Genomic DNA, 5,341 nt, shown 5'->3' on the forward strand with positions numbered 1-5,341 from the left:
GAGATGCATGCGCCCATATAGAAGGATTCTGAGACACACCAAATGTAGACTGTGAAGCAGACAAATCAAAATGATCGGCCAAAGGAAACCAGAAAGAAACGCCCCATTTAAGTGATTTAAATTGCCACAAGGTGCAACTCAGGGACCTTCCCTCTGAGTCTGCCCGTGTCTCTATCCGCACATACCGTACTCTTTTTCCTTATGATAAATCCTTTGAGTCACTACTTTCTGTCTTTGTGGGGATTCTCTTCTGCAAAGCTGAAGCGCCAGAGCCTTGTCAATGACCACTGGTCTAGTGGCTAGAACTTGGTACTTTCACTGCTGCGACTTGGCGCCAATCTCTGGCTGGGAACCAAAGCCCCGCTTCAAGCCATTGCAGCCGTGGCCACCCCGGATCACTTGGAAACAGACAACTTAGAGAAAAGTTAAACTGGTAGAGCAGTTATTAATACCTTAGAATCCGGACAATTCCAAAGTCAGCGCTTCAGCTTCTGTTTCTGTAAAATAAAGTATCATTTGTGAAATGATGTTTGATGCTAACTCAGTGAGTACAGTTAATGCAGAAAATTATGACAAGTTGGCGGTCTGTGGCCTCTTCTTTCTTTGTTATTGCACGTAGAACAAAGTGCTGTTGAACTTTACAGAAGCTAAAATCCATTTGTCAGTTTATGAAAGAAATAGATAACCTAGGGGCTTTCAGCCTTTTAGGCAAGGTAGACACATAGATGATCAAGTACACAGAGGATGAGAAGTACATTACAGGTAGGTTGATGGTGGTACAGGAGGGGATTAGGGTCCACGCTGGGCACAAGGCAGGAAAGGAGGTGCCTGGGCTGGCCTTCCTTCCATCAGGAGTGCTTTCTTAAACATCGACAGCAGACACTGTTCAAAGAGTGGGACAGTCAGGCATCCACGGACAGACAACGATCCCTGGACCAGTGAGACTCCTGAGCTGGTGGAGGAGGAAAGAAATGAAGGGAGAGGAGCCACGGAGGAGACTTTTGAGGGTCTGGGAGGGGATCTCATCTTCTTCTGAGGTCAGAGCTTCTACAGCAGAGGAGCAAAGCAATCCCCTCTGAAAGGATGCTTTCTGTGGTGGGATGGGCAGGAGTGGGGGCAAAGGGTCCACCTTGTGGCTCAGAGATGCAGCAGCCCAGCTGCCTCAGTGGCCCTGTCAAGGCTCTGCCTCCCCATCTACAACATGGGGATAAAAGCCCCTTCCTAATATGTGAACCATGAGCTTCCAGATCTTCAAGCTGGTTTTAGAAAAGGTAGAAGAACCAGAGATCAAATTGCCAACATCTGCTGGATCATCGAAAAAGCAAGAGAGTTCCAGAAAACCATCTATTTCTGTTTTATTGACTAGATGGACCTTTGTTAACAAAGTAATATCTCTGCTTTTTAATGTGCTGTCTAGGTTGATCATAACTTTCCTTCCAAGGAGCAAGCATCTTTTAATTTCATGGCTGCAATCACCATCTGCAGTGATTTTGGAGCCCAGAAAAATAAAGTCAGACACGGTTTCCACTGTTTCCCCATCTATTTGCCATGAAGTGATGGGACCGGATGCCATGATCTTCGTTTTCTGAACGTTGAGCTTTAAGCCAACTTTTTCACTCTCCTCTTTCACTTTCATCAAGAGGCTCTTTAGTTCTTCTTCACTTTCTGCCATAAGGGTGGTGTCATCTGCATATCTGAGGTTATTGATATTTCTCCCGGCAATCTTGATTCCAGCTTGTGCTTCCTCCAGCCCAGCGTTTCCCATGATGTACTCTGCATATAAGTTAAATAAGCAGGGTGACAATATACAGCCTTGACGTACTCCTTTTCCTATTTGGAACCATTCTGTTGTTCCATGTCCAGTTCTAACTTGCTTCCTGACCTGTACACAGGTTTCTCAAGAGGCAGGTCAGGTGGTCTGGTATTTCCATCTCTTTCAGAATTTTCCACAGTTTATTGTGATCCACACAGTCAAAGGCTTTGGGATAGTCAATAAATCATTTAATGTTCAGTGCCTCCTGTCAGCTACCACTTGCACCAGATTTTAGAGCCTTCTGGGCATGGTCAGGCATGCCCAGAAATCCACTTGTTGCTCAGTCGTGTCCGACTCTTTGCAACCCCATGGACTGCAACACCCTGTCCTTCACCAACCCCTGGAGCTTACTGAAACTCATGTCCATTAAGTTGGTGATGCCGTCAAACTGTCTCATCCTCTGTCGTCCCCTTCTCTTCCTGCCCTCAATCTTTCCCAGCATCAGGGTCTTTTCAAATGAGTTAGCTCTCAGCATCAGGTGGCCAACGTATTGGCATTTCAGCTTCATCATCAGTCCCTCCAATGAACGCCCAGGACTGATCTCCTTTAGGATGGACTGGTTGGATCTCCTTGCAGTCCAAGGGACTCCCAAGAGTCTTCTCCAACACCACAGTTCAAAAGCATCAATTTTTTGGCACTCAGAATGGCCCCTGAAAGCTCTCCACACCCTGACCTGCCCAGCCTTTTCATGGTGTCCATGTGGCCTTGGCTGCTGGGCACCCTGCCTCACCGCCCTGACCTCTCCATTCTTCCTCGTTATCCTCTGCCTGTGCTCCCAGCTAGAATCTTCCCATCTTCAGACCATGGGAACTGAGCCCTTTGATGAGAAATCTACCAGAGATACTCATAAGAAGTAGATTACTTAACAGTGGCCCTTTCATACACTCTCTTTTCTGCTGACAAGAGGGCTCAGCTGCTGGGGGTGAGTTCAGGTAGCCGCTGGGGCAGTGCAGGTAGAGGGCTCAACTCTGACCACTGCCACAAGGAGGCAGGTCAGGGTCAGGACACATCCCAGCCTCAGGAAGAAGGAGGACCCTGGGGCTGACAGCTCCCTTTGTGGGCTTCTCTCCTAACCAGCCTCTGCAACCCTGATCCTAGGGGGCAGGCTAACAGGGGAGCCTTAACAGGAGACCCCGATCACACCGGAGACCCCAGTCTGGCCCCCATATGCATGCTGACCACAGCCTGCCGGACCTTGGCCTGGGTCTGTGGCTCCTGGCAGGACTCAGGACAGACAGGAGGGGGCAGCACCTACCAGACTAGTTGGGGATGGAGGGGCTTCTAGGACCCTCAGATCACACTCCTATGGTCCCTATTTCCCACCAGGAACGCCCACTTTGCCCCTGCCTCCTTCCTAAAGAGACTGTCTCAAGGCAGAACCCAGCGGAACTATTGGGTGGTCCCATCCACATGGGAACACGCTCAGCAAGCATGTCCTGGGCTGGGCTTGGCAGAGTGAGCGTCGTCCAGGGCCAGGAGGAAGTGCCAGCACCGCCTCCTTCCGGCTCCTGGCAGGTAAGCAGAGTCAGAATGACCTCACGGCCCTAGGCAGGAGGCGCTGCTGAACCAGGTTCTGTCCCCCCAGCACGGGGACGGGCATCAGCGGGGCCTCTTCTCGGTAGAGCCACTCTCCCAGTTTGGAGACGATCCATTTCCTTCTGAGCTTGAAGTGCTCTCTCCCTAGAGACAGATGAAGCCCCCACACTCCTTCCAGCAGGTTCTGAAGAGCCAGACGCACTCCGGTATACAGAGTTAACATTGGCCCCATGGGCTGTGGGCGTCACTTGGGAAGGTATGGGGTCAGCAGGGTTGGGTGGCTTGCAAGGGTGGAAGATGTGTCCATGTGCCCCAGCTGTTTGTGATATGCGGCCCCTGGAGACGGATGGGCAGCTGGCATCGGGGTCATGCCACCACCCCAGTCAAATCCAGGCATCAGATTCATGGCCACAGTAGGTGGGTGGTACCACCCAGCTCAGACTTCAGCCCCTGACATTCCGTTCCGTGGTGGGGCTGTTGATCATAGGACATCCCAAAGGTGACGAGAAGGTGACTAAGGATGACTGGGCTGTGTGCGGCGTGAAGACAGGCTGCACGTCACTGCACAGTCTGCGTAAGCAGCTCTGTGATCAGGCAGGATCACTCTCAAGGCCATTTTGATTTTGATTTCATTAATTTCATTATTAATCCTCTTCAGCCCAGGCCAGCTTCTCAGCCTTGGCAATGTTGACCTTGGGGCCAGACCTTTCTCTGGGGGAGTTGTCCCTGTGCCAGGTGGAGTATTGAGCAGTATCCCTGGTCTTCCCCTTGAGATGTGATAGCATCTCCCACCCCCAACCAAACTGTCCTCAGACATTGCCCAACATCTTAGGGGCAGCAGAACCCCTAACGGTCGTGTGTTTAGTCACCAAGTAAAGTGAAAGTCACTCAGTCGTGTCCGACTCTTCATGACCCCTATGGACTGTACAGTCCATGGAATTCTCCAGGCCAGAATACTGGAGTAGGTAGCCTTTCCTTTCTCCAGGGGATCTTGGTTACTAAGTCATGTCCAATTCTTTGTGACCCCATGAACTGCAGCACTCCAGGATTCCCTGTCCAACTAGGGAAACTGATTGAAAACCATAGGTCTTGAGACCAACCGCAAAGATATAAACGACAAGGTTCCATTTCTGTAGAGCAGATAGTAATACAGAGGGGGCGGGGGTCCCTGTACCCACGTATCACCCAGAGAACAGGCTAGGAGATGGCACTCTGCCCACACCTGTTCTCCAGGGAGAGAGGGAAGGCAAGAAATAGTAAGAAGATTGTTGTTTAAAAAGTGCCCACAGGAATTTCCTGGCACTACAGTTAATCCACACTCTCACTGCTGAGGGCCCAGGGTCAATTCCTAGTTGGGGAGCTAAGATCCCACAAGCCACACAGCCGAAAAAAAAAAAAAAGTAAAAGGGTCCAGGAGCAAATGTGTGATAGTTCATTTATGGAAAAGTATGCATATGCCTGGAGAATCCCAGGGAGTGGGGAGCCTTGTGGGCTGCCATCTATGGGGTCGCACAGAGTCGGACATGACTGAAGCGACTTAGCAGCAGCAGCAGCATGCATATGCAGGGATGCAGACAGATGTGTTCACTGAAAAGTGTGATGCATGTCTCTGAGTGGTAGGAACTTAGGTGACAGGATAGAGGTCAGATCCTGCTCGTCGTGTAGGGAGAGCAATTTTTAGATTATGTTGTTGTTCTTGAGTCACTAAGTCATCTCCGACTCTTTTGCAACCCAGGGACTGTAGCCTGCCAGGCTCCCCTGTCCGTGGGATCTCCAAGGCAAGAATACTGGGGTGGGTTGCCATTCCCTTCTCCAGGGGATCTTCCTGACTCAAGGATTGAACCCACATCTCCTGCATTGGCAGGTGGGTTCTTTACCACTGAGCCACCAGAGAAGCCCTTTCAGATGATGGTCTGACCCTAAAATGGACAACCCCTGGGGGCAGAAATATGGATAGTTTTCTACACTTCCTGTACATCACTACCGAAACCT

The sequence above is a fragment of the Bos mutus genome, chromosome 19 (genome assembly GCF_027580195.1).
Source record: "Bos mutus isolate GX-2022 chromosome 19, NWIPB_WYAK_1.1, whole genome shotgun sequence".
Lineage (NCBI taxonomy): Eukaryota > Metazoa > Chordata > Mammalia > Artiodactyla > Bovidae > Bos > Bos mutus.